Source organism: Pan paniscus, chromosome 1 (genome assembly GCF_029289425.2).
Source record: "Pan paniscus chromosome 1, NHGRI_mPanPan1-v2.0_pri, whole genome shotgun sequence".
Taxonomy (NCBI): domain Eukaryota; kingdom Metazoa; phylum Chordata; class Mammalia; order Primates; family Hominidae; genus Pan; species Pan paniscus.
Window position 1 is genome coordinate 133,296,156 of NC_073249.2, and position 18,149 is coordinate 133,314,304.

The window sequence follows — 18,149 nt, forward strand, 5'->3', positions numbered from 1 at the left end:
GTGCTCCCAGGGTCAGCCTCGCCTCAGCCAGAAGCACCTGCGGAGCTGGCTCAGGCTAGCCCTGCTGCCCGACACCCTGATGCACTCCCAACCCTGCTCCACTCCAGCCACCTCCTGCCCTGCTAATGGCAGGGCAGGCAGACACCATGAGAGCACAGGGCCTGGGAGTTCCGGCAGCTTCTTCATTCTTCTCCCCTCCCCACAAGTGAGAAAAAGACACAAGGAAGGCCAAAGGGCCAGGCCCTCAGGCCCAGGGTGTGTAGGGGCGGGTGGGTCTGTGTTCCTCTGGCTCCTGGGAGCATCCTCCTCCTTTCTACCTTTTGTTTGTAGTTGTTCATTTATTTTAATAAAAGTGATTCTGAGTTTTTATTAGGAAAAAACAAACACACAAGGAACAAAGGCAGTAGGAGTTTTAAGTCTTGGCCTGTGGAGGAGGCAGTCGCAGCACCGGAGCATCGACCCAACTTCGGGTCTCCATCAGGCGCTGTGGTCTGGGAAGGCGAGTGGCCATGTAAGGCACCACTGTTCAGAGAGACCAGGGTCTGGAGGCAGAAGCGCCTCTACTGAATGCTCCTGCAGGCCCCTGTATCAGCAGTGAAGAAGGAGACTCCAAAGTTAGGTCCTGTTTTGCCCAAGAGCACACAGCCAGGAAAGAGTGGCACCAGCCTCCAGAGTCCAGGATCTTTCCAGTATCTCACAATTTCAACTTGCCCTCTTTGTCTTAACACTTTTTTCTTAAAGCCTCCAGAGGATGCCTTCATTCAGAGATGCAATGTGCAGGGGAAGCTGCACGTCCACAGAGCTGAGGCCCCAGGCAACCCAGAGCATCCTAAAACCCTGTGGAACTTCAGGGGAGAAACAGATGGAAGGAGAGGCCTTCCCAAGGAAGTGAGGCATAGCCAGCTGGCAGCCACCACCTCATTTCTTTGAGAGCTTCACAAATCCCAGTCCCTTGCTTGACTGAGGATTTTTATAAGAAAGACCCATGGGTTTATTCTACAGCATACCAGTGCCCAGGAAAATTACATGAGCCCAGAAGTTCAAGGCAATAGTGCACTATGATTGTACCTGTGAATATAGCCACTGCACTCCAGCTTGGGCAACATAATGAGATTCTGTCTCTAAAATAAAAAATTGTAAAATTCAACTTTGAGCAAATCGTAAGTGAACATTCAAATCTTCATGCATCAAGGGACCCAATTCCTCTTCCCAGAAGGATCAGAGATTCTCTCTCCATCAGAATTGCCATAAACATGAACATCATGAAACACTTGCTGATTGTCTATGTACAGGTTCAAAGGACTTCTCCACTGCAGTTCAGCATTTATCACCAGTGCTTAGCTCATTAAACTAATTATGTGCCTGCATTTCCACATTGAAAGTTTAAATATAGAGGCTGGGCGGGGTGGCTGACGCCTGTAATCCCAGCACTTTGGGAGGCCGAGGCGGGCAGATCACGAGGTCAGGAGATCGAGACCATCCTGGTTAACACAGTGAAACCCCGTCTCTACTAAAAAATACAAAAAAATTAGCCGGGCGTGGTGGTGGGCGCCTGTAGTCCCAGCTACTCGGGAGGCTGAGGCAGGAGAATGATGTGAACCCGGGAGGCAGAGGTTGCAGTGAGCCAAGATTGTGCCACTGCACTCCAGCCTGGCAACAGAGCGAGACTCTGTCTCAAAAAAAAAAAAAAAACAAGAAAGTTTAAATATAGAGACTAACTTACTCCTTTTTAATTTCTTTGTCAAAGCAAAAGCTGATGCAATAGAGGGCCCTCATACAACATGGAGCATCAACCATTTGCTAATGGCAGGGTCCCAGCTGGACCTTCCAGAGTAGTGGGCTCTATGAGAACCTGGAGATGAGAGTGGGGTTTATTTGGAGGCTTCCCTTTCACCCAGAAACGATTTTACAGGCGGAAAAAGATAAACTAATAAACCTGCAACTCTATTGGTGGTCTGGGGAGGCAAGTGGCCATGTGAGGCACCATCATCCAGGAATCCATTGACATCATTTTGAATATACTTCAGCTGGGCGTCGTGACTCGCACTTGTAATCCTAACACTTTGGGAGGCCGAGGCAGGCAGATTGCTTGAGTTCAGTAGTTCAAAACCAGCTTGGGCAACATAGGGAGACCCTGTCTCTAAAAAAAAAAAAAATACAAAAATTAGCTGAGTGTGGTGGTGCATGCCTGTAGTCCCAGCTACATGGGAGGCTGAGATGGGAGGATTGCTTGAGCCTGGGAGGTTGAGGCTGCAGTGAGCCGAGATCATGCTACCACACTCCAGCATGGGTAACAGAGCCAAACCCTGTCTAAAAAAAAAAAAAAAAAAAAAAAGAAAAACAATGTAGTTCAGATGGTTGTGAAAATTAGACAGCATTTACTTTACGGCCAAGCATCCTGGAGGGACTTTACATTAGTTCACTTAATCTTCATGACAGTCCTTTGATGTAGCTATCATCTCCATTTTATAGTTGAGGAAATTGAGGCCCAGAGGTGTGAATTAGTGCACGTAAGGCCACAGCTAGGATATGGCAGAGCCAGTAGTTAAGCCTGACCCCAGAATCCCTGCCCTTCTCCCATCATACTGCTGTGTCCTGGCCCAGCATCGCTCCTCACACTGCAGCCTCCCTCTGCACCACATGCCGGCGCTTTCTCACCCTGCTGCATTAGTACGCATTCTACCTTCATCTTTGGGGTCTAGTGGTTTCAGTCTTTCTAGGGAGAGTCTGATCATATGTATCAAAGTTTAGAAAACTACTTCTATCTTCCTTCATTTTCTACCTGCCCAAATTCCATTTATTTTACCAGACTCAGGCCAAATGACATGTCCTTTGACATGAAACTTCTCCTCATCCTCTGATTGGAATTCAACATCTGCTACAAGAATGCAGGAGTATGTTTAAATTTATTATTTTATTTTAAGAGCTGTGAACGCAGGAAGTTTCCAGAGAAAGTCTTTAGACACTTGGAAATATTAAATGTGACAAACAGAACCAAGTAACAACCAAGTGAAGTGAACTTTAGGCTTCCCTGTCTTTTTAGAGTAATCTGCGAATGAACAGACAAAAAGTTCAACCCTCTGCCACCATAAATAAAAGAGATTTGCAATTGCTTTGATTTTGTTTTTAATATTAAGCTTAGACCCCTCCAAAAATGCAGGCCACACTCTCAGACTCTTACGCATTTTTCCACAATGAGCAGCCCCAATAACAACCCTGCAAAGGAAACCATCCTGTCACCTGAAGACAGGAATCTGGTTGTGCACAGTTCTCTTATCTCCAATTCTTTTTTTTTTTTTTTTTTTTTTTGAGGTGGAGTCTCGTGCAGGCTGGAGTACAGTGGCACGATCTCGGCTCACTGCAACCTCCACCTCCCTGGTTCAAGCAATTCCACTACCTCAGCTTCCTGAGTAGCTGAGATTACAGGCACATGCCACCATGCCCAGCTAATTTTTTTTTGTATTTTTAGTAGAGATGGGGTTTCACCATGTTGGCCAGGATGGTCTCAAACTCCTGACCTCAGGCAATCCGCCTACCTCGACCTCCCAAAGTGCTGGGATTACAGGCGTGAGCCACTGCGCCCAGCCTCTTATCTCCAATTCTTACTTCCATGTAGCCCTTGGCCTAAATGCAAAATCAACTAACTTTTGCTGCTTAAAAAACTGCCCCCAAATTTAGTTGTTCAAGGCAACAACAATTTATTTAATTCACAATTACAAACTCAGCAATTTTGGCTGGGCTCAGCTGGGCCTCCTTCTGGGCTGGGCTGGGTTCACTCATGTGTCTGTGATCAAGTAGCAGGTTGGCTGGGGACTGGTTGATCTGGGGTTACTCAGCTAGGATGACTCATCTCTGCTCCATGAGGTCTCTCATCCTTCAGCAGCCTAGCCTGGCCTTATTCACATGGCAGCAGCACAGATCTAAGAGTATAAGTAGATACTGTGCGGTTTCTTGAGTTCTAGCTAAGAACCTCTACAACCTTGTAACCTCTGCGTTCTGTTCATCAAAAGGCCAGCCCACATTCAAGGAGTAGAGAAATTGATTCCACCTGTTGATAGAACTGCAAAGTGTTGTGGCCTCAGTCTGTATCTACTGAGCCCATCTACAGCTTCACCACTCGTGCACCTGCATCTCCCTGCCTGAGTGCATGCTCTGCTCCTGAGAGCATGTCCATCTCCTGCATAAAGCAGACTAGAAGATCAGAGTGGATGCCCTCCAGTCAGCCCTCAGCCAATGAGGAGGGGAGCTAATGGACGAATCCCACAAGTTCCTTTCCCTTAGATAATTTCAGGGTGTGTTCTGCACAGATTCTCCAAGGCGCTGTGGGAGATTGAACCCAAGTTTCCTATGGTGGTCACCTGCTCATGAGGCACCCTTTCTCGGCATTCCTCTTGGTTGTCTCAACGTCCCCTCTACCTTACCACACTCTGGGGATCAGCTCCCTCAAGTGATCTTGCAGTACTTGAAACCAAATCCTTTTAGGGCCTGGTTTTGGGGAAATCTATGCTAAGACAGAGAGATAAGAGTCAGATCACCCTTGATCTCATAGGCCAAGCTAATGAGTTTGAATTTATCTTGTAGGTGATTGAGCTTCAGTGGGTTTTGAGCAGAGAAATTGGTGTTTTACAAACAATATTAGTGGCAAAGTAGAAACTAATAATACCCAGTTCCGCTGACTTCAGGCCAGTGCTGTGACATCAACTGTATGCTATTGCTATTTTAGGCTTTGGATGTGAGAATATGCAGATCTTCTTTTAAAGTTCATTTATTTTTGAATAAGTAATACATACACATGGTGCAAAATTAGAAAAGTGCAAAAGATCTCTTGTTAGAACCATTTTTCAACACCAAAGGAGCATTTAAATAGCCATTGTGTTTTTAGAGTGTGTTAAGACATAGGGAGCTAGCTCTTGGCTCCTTCTGAGACCACTCACTCCTGGTGGCATCTTGCACTCTCACTCCTGCAAACTGTTCTGGGCCCTTCCAACACCCTGCAACTCGCAAACCTCTGCTGGAAGGGCAGGGGAGAGACGCTGACATTTGTGGCCCAAAGTAAACTTGGCAGGGTTGGTGGATGCCATCCTTGCTCCCTGTCACCACAAATAATTGCAAGCTGGCTGAGCGCTACTCAAACGCGTTAAGGTTTGTGGCTTGTTCTGACAGAAATTGAAAAAGGGCAACGTCAAGGCCAAGCCTACAGCTTTTATCTCGGTTAGCTGGGGAGAGGAAGAGATAATGATTCACAACACTCCAGGTCTTCACATTTCTCCTGAAGAGCCACCATCTGTCTATAACGTGAGGGAAGAAGTGCTGTCAGGTTAATTGCCTTGCGTCAGCCAAACCGTCTGCATTTATTTAAATCAAGTCAAGTCCATAAATAGTTTCGAGTGTCTGCTGTGGGCCAGCTCTGAGCTCAGCTCTCTGGGGTACTCAAGTAAGTGTGAGCCACCAGCTCTGGCACCCTAAGAGGCAGGCTGGTGATTTGGCAGTTCTGGTAGCTTAGAACCAGGCATGTTCAGTAAGAATCCCAGCCCCATCATCAATCAGCTGAGAGATCTTGGGCAGCTGAGTTGATCTCTCCAGAACCTCCTTTTCCTCACCTTTAAAATGGTCCTGCCTACTGCAAAGGGGTAGGTGAAAATCTCCAAGGCAATGCTTTGTTTCTGTCATCTTTCCTAGGAACTTACAACCTTTCCAGGGAAAGAAGACAATTTTACTTTGTGAAAAGTTAAGAAAACATTTCTAAAAGATAATCAACTGTTCAAAACAAAAAAAGAAACAAGAAAAGAAAGTAGGTAAACACAAGGGGTGATGAACTGCCAGACATCAGTGTTTGCTCTAGAAGTTGAGCCAGGAAGAATAGCAGGGGGGAAGAACAAGGAGGTGTTCCTGGTTTGTAATTTTATTCCATTTTTGCCTAATACAAAATTGCAGTGCCTGGCACATGGTAGGCATGCAATAAATATTGTTGAATGAGTGTTCAAGTAAATAATAAATGAATGAATATTCTGTACAGGTTTTGTCACTGACCCTTAGGAAAGGTACCCAGAGGAGAGTATGCAGAGATGATAAACAGATGGAATGGGAGACTTTTATTTTCAAAAAAATGCTTTTCCTGAGAAATCTTTCTGGTCTGTAAAGGCAGGAGTTGAAAATGGATATGACAGAAGCTTACAAAACTGCGAAAGTCACGGATGAGACTATTATCATCTTTTTTAGATTTTTAATTAATTTATAAATCTTCATTTAAATATTGTGTTGCTAGAAGTAGGTACAGGATAACCTTTGAACTATATGAAGTTTTAGGACATCTGAAAAAAAAAAAAAGAAAGGCGGTCTTAGTTGTGATTAGTATGTTAAAAGAATTTTTATCCCTTCACACTGGAGGCTGAAAATACAAGTAAAGCCAAGAGGGATTTGATGAATTCATGAAGGCTGATCTCAGGGTAAGTTGCTTCAGATTCCTCAGGGATTTTGAAGCTTATGTTCTGAAGGACTCCCATGTTAGAGACAGACTGCTGGGCTGTGGTGACCCTGGACCTAGCCTAGGAGCACATTTCTGTGGTTTTGTGTCCCTTCAGGGAATATTTAATAAACTCCCACTATGTGCCAGGCAGTGTTCTAGGGGCCAAGAACACAGTAGTCAATAAGATGGTGTCCTAGACCTCCAGGACTGCCAACCTAGAGACAGAAGGCGATATGGGAAGAAATACATTTCAGTGTATTAAGTTCCATAATAAAAGTATGATGGGGCCGGGCGCGGTGGCTCACGACCGTAATCCCAGCACTTTGGGAGGCCGAGGTGGGCGGATCACGAGGTCAGGAGATCGAGACCATCCTGGCTAACACGGTGAAACCCTGTCTCTACTAAAAATACAAAAATTAGCTGGGTGTGGTTGTGGGTGCCTGTAGTCCCAGCTACTCGGGAGGCTGAGGCAGGAGAATGGCATGAACCCAGGAGGCGGAGCTTGCAGTGAGCTGAGATCGCACCACTGCACTCCAGCCTGCGTAACAGAGCGAGACTCCATCTCAAAAAAAACAGTTGAATCTATAAAAATTGTCTTTCTAATTTTTTAAATGCCTCTCCCCCACCTGCATTTTAGAATTCCCATGTACTCAGAAAATGTTTGTGGATGGATGAATGAATGAATAAGTAAGTAAAAGAATGAATTTTGGCTTCCAGAAATGGGCATAATTTTCAAATAGAAATTTATTAACATTTGAAGGCTCACTACAGTCAAATTCACTAAGTAACCACCTCTAAGATTGCTTTGTGTGAAAGTCCTAGAGGCTACATGGTTTAATAGAAAAAAAAATGGCATTTCAGTTTTTGGAACCATGGCTGTGGGTTTTTCAATCTGCAATTCTAGAAATCTTGAAGGGGGAAGCTCTATGCAATTGCAGCTACAGGCCAAAGGTCATTTTTACTAAGTATTGATTTTAGCAGCAAGGAACTCTTGCTTCAGTAAGACTTCTCACACTTGCCCTACCCTGAAATGAGCACATTTCACTCTGCATGTTGCTCAGGAAGGCTGCCTCTCTGAAGAGCCTCAACATAATTCTTACAGCCTGGCATGCTTGATGACATCACCAGGAATTTGGTGATTGGAAGGCAGAGGTCCAGGAAAGAATCTTGGACCAGGAATCTGGACCTCATTAAATAATTGGTCCTTCTGAGAAGCTTAGTCTTGGGTCCATATTCATGAACAAAGAGTTCTGTGGCTTCCTCAAGCTGCCTTTCTCCCCATCTACCTTTCACTACCTCCTGCCACTTATTCTCCCCCCAATAACAAACTGCACTAAGATAAGACCCTAGAGTGTGCCGTCCAATACAGAAGCCACTACCCGTGTCTGGTTATTTAAGTTTAAGTTAATTACAATGAAATAAAATTGAACATGCAATTTCTCAGTCATACTAGCCACATATCAAATGCACAAAAGCCACATATGTCTCCTGGCAACCATAGTGGACAGTGCAGAGAACATTCTCATCATTACAGAAAGTTCTACTGAACTGTATTGCCCTAGAGAAAAAGGAAGATGAAAGCTGAGGATGAAGGTGGTAATTTTGAAGAAAATGCTGATAACATCTAGACCAGCCATATAGAGATAAGGAACATTCTAGCAGGAAGTTGCCACAGGATGCAAAACTAGGCAACAAGTGAAGGGTGTGAAGAGAGAGAGTATAGCTTTGGGACGAGAACCCAGGTTTAATCCTGATTCTAACCAAGTGTGCGGCCATGAAGAGGTTATGTGAACTCTTGGAGCCTCAATCTTTTCATAAGGGAAATAGTGGTGATAATGGTTCCTATGCCATAGAGCTGATGTGAAAATCAATGAGACAATTAGCGTAAGGTGCTTAGCATGCTGCCTGGCATATGGAAAAGGTCAAAAATAATAAGGCAGGGAGGGTTAAGAAAAAAGAAAGGAGAGAACCTAGTGAGAAGACAGCTGACCTGGAAAGAAGAAATGTCAAGAGTATGTTTACATGGACCTAGACAGTGAGCACTTTTATGATGGCTGGAGAGTACAAATCAGAAGGACAGAGCAACAGAGGCAGCTGGACCTCTGGAAACCTGAGGAGCACGAGGTGAACGTCCTCTGGATTAGGGGAGCTGTGCCAGGCGGGGCACAATTCCATATGATCCAGTGTTCCTGCCCGTGTGTGGCAGCAGGAATTGTACCACTCATGGGAGCTTAGCTGTACTCAGCTTTATGCGATTGACTGCATTCTTGAGACCAAGGGAAGCATGGGACAGATGTGGCTTTCCTGGGACAGGCTGGGTGAACCAGGGTCGGGGACAGAGGGGACAGACAATGATCAAGTTGATAGAGGGAATTAAAGGGAAGAGGATAACATTTATTCAGTGCCTGCTACATGTTCAGCACTTCACATATCCAGTTGCACTTCACCCCACAACAGTAGCCACCTCCAGTTTGTAGGAGAAGAAACTGGGGCTCAGCAGAGTGAAGGAACTTGCCCAAGATCACACAGTCAGTAAACGAAATTTCAGATCTCAGCCCTGGTCCTCAGGATTGCAAAGCCTGTGCAAATCAGCTGTGGAAGCCCCTAAGCTTTGAGGAAGGAATAGCAATAGAGACGTGCAGAGAGGGTTTGAAAAGAGTTGGCATTGCATTTTTTTCATCATCTAGTAGAGTTCTATGCAATGTCCATGTTTTGCAGGTCACAAACATGAATAAGACAGGATTCTTGTCTGTAGGTGCTTCCTTAGCAGTGAGGCAGACAGGCTAAGAACAAGATGAGGACAACTAAAGGTAAAATGTTCAAACTCATCCCTGTAAGAAATACTTTACTTATTGAGTCTCTACTACGTGCCAGGTACTGTACTAGGCTCTGGGGATACTCTGGTGTGCTGTGTTTACAGAAATGGTTGCACTTTCCCCTTTTCCTATATCCACACCCCTTTGCACTATGACTTTGTGGCTTCTTCCATTAAAGTTGAGTCTATTCTCCACCGATTGAATCCAGGCTAGCCTTGTGACTTGTCTTGGCCAATAGAATGTGGTAGAAGTGACATTGTACCTCTTCCAAATCTTGCCCTTAAGAGGCCTCATACCTATCCATTCTCATTCTTGAAACTCTGTAGCTGCCACGTGGACTCCCCCAGGCTAGCTGGCTGAATAATGACAGACACATGGCCCTTTCACTTTCATTGTCCCAGCCAATGGTCAGTCACCTGACAGACATGAATGAGGCCATTTGGACCCATACCATACAAGTATATCTTAAGGGAAAGGAAGCGATAATTAAGCCAGCCTCCCACGATGGCCCCAGAGATCACCATTCTGGTATTCACACCATGTGTAGTTTCCTCCCACACTGCATCAAGGGTGGTCTGTGTAACAATGGCACATGGCAGAAGGGATGATGTGTTGCTTCTAATATTAGTTCACAAAAGCCTGCAGCTTCTATTTTGGGTGCCTTCTCTCTCTCTTTCTTATCATTCATTCTGGGAGAAGCCAGCTTCCACATCCTGAGAACACCCAGTCAGCCCATGGAGGGGTCATATGGTAAGGAACTGAGATCTCCACCCATAGCCTGAGAGGCACTGAGGTCCACACTGAGTGAGCGTGGCAGGAGATCCTATAGCTCCAGATGACCAAAGCCCAGGCTGACAGCCTGAATGTAACCTCTTGAGAAATCCTGAACCAGAACCATCGAGCTAAGCTGCTCCCAGACTCCTGATCCAAAGAATATGTGAGATAACAAATGTTTGTTTTAAGCTACTAGGTTTGGGGGTAATTTGTTATGCCAGAAAAGATAACTGACAAAAAGAGTTAGCTAGATAAAGCAGGGGGAGGGGATGGAGTGTTCCAGACAGAGGGAATGGCATGATCAAAGGTCCTCAGGTAGGAGGGAATACAGAACCAGAAGAAACTGAAAGAAGACCAGTGCAACAGGAGTTCAGAGAGCAAATGAGGCTGAAAGGTTGGTGGGGTCGAGACCTGCTGGGTGTGGCCTGGGGGTCTTCCTAACAAGTTTGCATTAGGAGCAACAAGAAATCAAATTATTGAGGGACCAGCATTAGGGGCTTCAAGGAAACCCAGATATCCTGGCTAGGATAAAGTCTCTCCCTGCCAATCCTCCAAATTAGTAACTTTGGGTTTTTAGTTTTCCCTACTCAAAGGTGCCCTTCAAGGTCTCCAAGGGAAGAGGCAAAGGGAGACGTAGCAAACATCCAGCATGGTATGGGTAAGGCTTCTCCAGCTCCAGCCATGCCAGGCAGCCAGGCCCAGCAGAGAGCTGTGCTTCCCTGACTAGTCAGGACTGGTCCCTCCAGCAGGGGCAAAGCCAGAAACAAGGGGTACAGGTCCAGGGAGGGAGCCCACTTCTTGATCAGCCTTTCTTGGTTCCCAGCTTCCCAGCTTCCCACCCCCTATCCACCGGGAGTGAGTTTATACTGTTTTACAGAGACTAGGACACTTGAACTCATATTTCATTCTCTCATGGATTTCGTCCAACTGGCCTAATCTTTTTTTCTCTAAGTGACAAAGAATCTAAAGATATGGAATGTTCCCCAAAACAACTTTGCAGAAAAGCAAAATAAACACAGCATCGAACAGGCCCATTCATTTCATGAATTGATTATAGAAAGATAATTTCTATTTTTCTTTTAAAAATATATATTTAAGATAGAGATATGAAAAAATTACATGATGGTCCATCAAGGAGATACATTCCACCATGATTATGTTATAGCAGCAAAGCCCTAGTCCTAATATAGGATGGTTGAGTCGATCAGACAAAGACTTTTTTCCCAATTTACAATCCTATAGATTGTAAACACAATTTTTAAAAACTACAACAGTTTTCCATTAAACAGCCTTCCTTTTTCTCTTCCCATCTCTAGTCTAGGAGATATTCCCCTCCCTCCTTCTTGCTGTTCCAAGGACAATCAAGGGAGATTGCCTGCTGAGCATTCACTAATGTCAATCCTAATCTAATGCCAGTAAGACATCCTTATACAGGGTCACCCACGCTAAGAGAGAAGGCTCTGTGTCCTGGAGCCCCTGGCCAACACCTGTACAGATCAAGACCCACTTCACTGAAGGGCAAGGGACCAATTTGAAGACAGAGCGTGTTGTCAGAACATCAGTGCTTGCTCAAAACCACTTCCCAATTGGGCAGATTCATTGGTCTCTCTTTCCCTTGAGTGTGCTTTGAACAGACCGCAGGCTGGCTTGGAGGGACAGGAAGAAGAAGAGATGCAGCTGTAAATCAGTGTCACCTCTCCAACTCAGGGTCAGAGGAGGAGAATGTGCCCACCTCCAGGAAGGCCTGGTGTTATCAGATGTGCCTGAGCAGTCATGAGCACGCTGCTCTGCTGCCCTGCAGCCTGTGGACTCCCCCTTGTTCCTCTCTTTTGCAGCCTGGAAACAGATGCCCTTGGGAGGGGAAAAGCTCTGACTTCATCGGGGTTCCCAGGCCCTCCCTTTTCCAAACAGAACAAAGCCTACTTAGCTTATCGCAGCACTTCTCCTTGTGATTTTTTTTTTTAATTGGCCTCTTCACATGTGCAATCGACTCTCCTGATATGAAAGTTGTGAGCCCTGTTTTTGCAAGCCCGAAGCTTAGAAGCTGATCCCCACGAGCATCAACAGAAATCATCTGAATGCTCTAAGTACTGCCAGTGCTTGCTAAAAAATAGAACAGCCTGCCAACCTCCTCCTGCCTGTGTCCTTGGCACAGCCCTGGTGGGGCAAAGGAGCCCCAAGGACCCCATTGTTCTTTGGAAAGAAAGAAGCAACTCCAGCCAATTCAGGTGTTTGGGGGATTATTGAGATGGTCTTTTTTTGTAGATATGATGTGGTGGTGAATAGGGTAAGTTATATAGGGGACTCTATGGTGGTGACATTTGAAAAGGTTGAAGAGTGAACCGAAACCGGTTTCTGTGAGCCCAAAGTTTTATTCAGCCAGTACAGTTCTAGAATTTGCTACTAATATGTTTATTTTCTCCCAAAGATCTTCTCCTTTTCTGAGAGTAATGGGACACTGGGGAGAGAACTTATGGACAAAAATATGGGGACAGAAAAGATTATGACAATTTGCAAAGGGTCCACACTGTTGGTTGGATTAGCTATGTGAGATGATGAGGGAGAAAGAGAGAAAAACAGGCAAAACCAAAAAAGGCCCCTTGGAAACAAAGTTAAGATGGTTTTTGGACTCATCCTACCTCCTGTGGGTTTAGCTTAACATCAGTCCCATCTGCCAGAGGCCGGAGGCAAGGTGCTTAGGGGTTTAATTGTTCTGTGAGACCCTGAAGCAGGATGAGAAGTGGCCTGGTGTCAGAGTAGAGCAGTTGGCCCATTACTGAAGGTCATGGTTCAGAAGTTCTCAACTTACTCTTTTCTCTATTCAGGTTCTATATAAGTGAGCAGTAGAAGGATATGGTTATCTCCTTCCTTTATTGTAGCAGTCTGCGAAGTTCCATTTCCTTCTTGAAACCTCTGACTCAATGGCTAGAGGAACCCTCCCGCACCCCTCCCCTCCTGTCTATGCTGGCAACTTTTGAGCCGCCCCCTTGGCTTACCACCTTGCAAAACCTGCCAGATCCATTGCTTTTACACACTGCTATTTACCTCGTTGTTTATTTTGTGTATGTGGGTCATCTGTTGTTTAGGTTAGATTGAAGTCTGGCTGTGTTGGTGTAGTTAGCTTTTGATTATTTCCAGAAGAAAGACAGTACACCATATCCATATAAGCATTTAATATTATGTTGTTTTCTTTTTGATCTAATGTCCAGCTTCAGCCTAGAAAACATCCTGAATGATCCAGGCTTGGGGACCGTCAGAGCTATTATTATTATTTATTTATTTATTGAGACTGAGTCTCACTCTATCACCCAGACTGGAGTGCAGTGGTGCGATCTCAGCTCACTGCAACCTCTGCCTCCTGGGTTCAAGCGATTCTCCTGCCTCAGCCTCCTGAGTAGCTGGGATTACAGGCACGTGCCACCACACCTGGCTAATTTTTGTATTTTTAGAGATGAGGTTTCACCATGTTGGCCAGGCTGGTCTTGAACTCCTGACCTCAAGTGATCTGCCCACCTTGGCCTCCCAAAGTGCTGGGATTACAGGCATGAGCCACCATGCCCGACCTATTATTATTATTTTAAAGCATAATTATTTAATGCGGATTTTGCATATCTACTGCATTTGATCCCTTTCTGAATAGTTTTCACTGTTTTATTTAATTACTGTACTTCAAAATACAGAAATTTTGGAAAACAGAGAAACACTCTTTGGTGTATATACTTTTAGTATTTTTTTAAATGCATATAGATTTATTTTCTGTTTTCAGCAATAATATTATACAGTTTGTTTTAAACTGTATACTTTTTTTGTTTTTTTGAGATGGAATCTTGCTGTTGTCACCTAGGCTGTAGTGTAATGGCATGATCTCAGCTCACTGCAAACTCTGCCTCCCAGGTTCAAGCAATTTTCCTTCCTCAGCCTCCCGAGAAGCTGGGATTACAGGCGCCCGCCACCACACCTGGTTAATTTTTGTATTTTTAGTAGAGACGGGGTTTCACCATGTTGGCCAGGCTGGTCTCAAACTCCTGACCTCGTGATCCACCCACCTCCGCATCCCAAAGTACTGGGATTACAGGCGTGAGCCACTGCGCCCAGCCTAAACTGTATACTATTAAACTGTATATTGTTTACTTTAGTAATAGATCATGAATGTATTCCCATGTTGCTATAGAAATTATAATGGCTGTGTAATATTGAATTATATAGATTTATATAAGTAATTCTCCATTATTGGACTTTTATTTATCAAACATTTATATAAGCACTTACTATGTGCCAGGCATAGTTCTAAGCTCCAAATAGATATTAACTCATTTAACTCTCATAATAACTTTTTGAGGTAAGTACTATTTACATCCCCATTTTGCAGATGAGGAAACTGAGTCACAGGCTGAATAGCTTGTCCCAGGGCACACCTCTTTGTAAGTGATGGAGCCAGATTCAAACCCAGACCATCTGGCTCCAGAGTCTGTGCTGTAATCACAGCCCTCTGCTTGCTTCCCTCTACCTCTATTGAAAAGTAAAGACCTTTCTTTCCTGGGAGAATGGCTTAATCTTAATAAGACTTCCCTGGCAAATAAGGGAACTGCTGTCCTGTGAGTCACTCTTATTTGTAATTAATTGTAACCTGCTGAGACAACAGGCAAAGAAACATCTGGGCAGAATGGGCTGTGTGAGCTCTGCAGCCCAGAGAAGGTGACTCCAGGAGGGGCTGTAGACTTGGATCCAACCAGGCTGAGGTCCAGGTTACTCACCCACTGGCAGAACCCAAGTGACTCTGCCTCCCCTGAAGCTACTGTAATTGCCTCACACCCACCTGAGATGGTCTTTCCTTTGCATTCTACTACAGGAGCTGCTTCATCTGACCCAAGCTGGCCTGGAGAAAGGAGGAAGAGGCAAGGTAGGAAGTGGCCTGGCCCCCTGCTGCTCTGCCCCAGAGTGCAGGGCAGAAACTGCAGCCGGAGCTGTGGGGTGGTGTTGATCCAGCCTACAAAGTGACTTCTGGGGCAGTACCTGGAGTGTATGAGAATCCTCTTGTTAACCTGCAGAAGCTCCAGGGTAGTTGTTTCTGGGTGACTCTAGGATCCTTATTCATCGCAGCCTTGAGACCGGGCTTTGGCTTCAGCCACCTCCTTTCCTATCCTCTCCCTTCCAGTAATGATAATATGATATCATAGCTGACCATAATTGTTCTGTCTGACATTTAATTCATTCTAACTCATTAAATTCTCACAACAGTGCTATGAGGTAGAATGATGGTTACCATAATTATCCTCATTTCAGTGGTGAAGAAAGGCAGCCACAGGGAGGCTGAATAACCTGCCATAAGGTGGGGAGGGTTTCAGGTGCTGGGAGCACCACAGAGTTGTGACCTTGACTTGTATCCCAAACAGACCCTGAGAAGGGAGCAGTGGCTGGAGGGGAAACTGCGGTTGAACCACCTTGCTCCTCTTAACCCTAGTGGGAGGAGAAGTTCTAAACAAACAATTGGCATTTGACAGGGGAGTGTTAGGGCTGGAGGTGGTCGGAAGTTATATTTTATTGAAGCACCTTGGCAGTTGTTTGCAGGGCTGGTAGTGGGTTTATATGGCATAACATTCCTGCTGTCTCCCTGGGAGGTCTGTCAGTTTTCCTTTATTTCCACATTTACAAGGGAGCCCGGAACACATACACCCTACATTCAAAGTCAATGTCACAGGGTAAATTGGTCCAGGGAGGACCAATTACTGCAGTCCTAAGACCTGCCACTCTAAATGCACGAGATGGAGATGCTTACATACCACCCAGCCCGTGAAGTTCTTTTCCACGCAGAAACCCCACAAGTTGGGTTCCCATCTGGATCAGGACTCCACCCCCTTCTCCTAAACATCTAAACAACCCCGGGTGGAGCTAGAACCAGCTCAAGTCAGACCTCCCAGTCTAGGAAGATCATTGGTCTAACTTGATAACAATGTATAGAAAAGATGCTTTAAACAGAACTAGGTAAGGCTTGGCAAAAACTGGCTTTCCTGCAGCTAAATGCATGCTGGCATGTACCTATTGAGTTTTGGAGCAACTAACTCTTAGGAATGTGTGTGTACTTTTGTCTTAGGAAAAAGACAAAACCTGCCATAGTCCTTGAAGGTAAGTAAACCATGAAAAATAGAAGTGCAATGTCTGATAGGCTTTTAAAAAGAAGAAGAATTGCTGCTCTCCTAGTTGGAGCCACAGTAATGTTATTACCTCGAATAATGAGGCAGTCCCCTGACTTGGCCTTCTACCATCTATTCTCCCCACCATGAACAGATGGATCACTTAAAAGTACAATAGATCATGCCACACTCCTGCCTAAAAACTTTCAGGGACTTCCTTTCACACCCTGATGCGGTCCACACTCCTCACAGGGCATTCATAATGCACCCCTGACTCTGGAGATGTGGTGAAGTGTAGTATAATAGCTAAGTGCTCCATGGCTATGGCACCAGCTGGAATCCTAGCTCTGTCCCTCACTAGCTGTGTAACTTTGGCCAAGTATCTCTACTTCTCTGTGTCTGTGTTTTCATTCGTAAAATGAGAATAGCAGTACCTACCTTATAGATGCATGTAATGAGCACCCAACAGCCATCACAGCTGTTTTTATTATTACTTTTGACCTCATCGTCTCTACTTTCCCCACCCCCACCTCATTACACTCCAGTCACACCAGACTTCTTTCTGTTCCTCAAATTTGCCAAACTTATGTCTAAATGTGGACTTTTGCCCTAGAGTGAGTGAAACTGTCTGCCCACACCCACTCCCACTCAGGCCTGTGAGCTGCTGGTTTCTTCTCATTTTCAGATTCCAAATGAAGGCACCTCCACAAAGAGGCCTTCCCTGACCACCTATTCCAAATCAGCCCTGAGTCTCTCACTAGCCCTGTGCTGCCCTATGGCAATTTCTGTGATGATGGAAATGTCCTATATACCACTAACCACTAGCCACATTGGCTATTCAGCACCTGAAATGTGGCTAGTGTGAATAACTGAATGTTTAATTTCACTTAATTTTAATTCATTTAGACTTAAATGTAAATAACCACATGTGGCTCCTGTATTAGATAGTCTGGCTGTAGCCATTACCTGACTCGTGCACTCGTCACTCCCTGGACTTGTCTTGCTGATTCATTTGTCTGTTGTTTGTCATTTGTCTGCCTCCCCCAACCAGACAGTAAGGTCAACAGAAGTGGCAGAGGGCCTTATGCACCTTGCTCACCGCTGTATCCCCCTGTGCCTAGGAGAATATCTGGGTCTTTGTGGGGCTCAATAATATTGTTGGATAAATAAATGAATGGGCATATAGAAGCACTCTGTAAACCAAATTACATAATATAAATGTAGTATATTATCATTATATGTGTATATAATTTGAAAGCCTGCAGGGGTATCTCTTTTTTTTTTTTTTTTTTTTTAAGAGACAGGGTTTTGCTCTGTCACAGGCTGGAGTGTGGTGGCAAGATTATAGCTTGCTGCAGCCTCAAACTCCTAGGCTCAAGCAATCCGCTGGCCTTAGCCTCCCGAGTAGGTAGGACTACAGGAGTGTACCACGACACCTGCTAATTTTTTAAATAGAGACAGAGTCTTGCTTTGTTTCCCAGGCTGGTCTTGAACTCCTGCTTCAAGCATCCTTCTGCTTCAGCCTCCCAAAGTACTGGGATTACAGGTGTGAGCCACTGTGCCTGGCTGTGTTTCACTTTTTAAAAATCCCTAATACACACACAGCTGATCGTTAAATGTCAATAATTTTTAAAAGTTGTTTTCCTGTTTGGAGTGCATTTTTTATGTCTTCAAGTGAGACCCCTCACCACACAGGTAGTATATATGATAAGCAGTCCCTCTGGAAACCTAAGGAGGGCCTGGCCTGATCACAATTCCAATTCCAGGCAACTTCTGAGCAGCTGTCTTCGAGTTAAGTAAAGCAGGACACACCTGTGAGCTCTTCTGCCTAGCACAGGCTGCGGTGGCCAGCCTTGGACCACAGAGGGCAGGCTCTCTTTGCTGGTCCCTGGGCTGTTCATCTGCTGCCCAGAGATCACTGTTCCAGGCTTGATCAGGATCAGGATCAGGTCTGAAGCCTCT

At 45.1% G+C, this 18,149-nt stretch overlaps 1 protein-coding gene across 2 annotated transcripts in view; it reads left to right on the forward strand.

Annotated features, from left to right (window-relative positions):
• BCAR3 (BCAR3 adaptor protein, NSP family member) overlaps positions 1 to 18,149 on the forward strand; it is a 277,512-nt gene that overhangs the window by 118,326 nt on the left and 141,037 nt on the right. For both annotated transcript variants that reach the window (XM_063606785.1, XM_063606784.1), the window contains exon 3: positions 14,906 to 14,956. The gene's annotated coding sequence lies outside the window, so the exon portion shown is untranslated. The remainder of the gene's footprint in view (positions 1 to 14,905; positions 14,957 to 18,149) is intronic.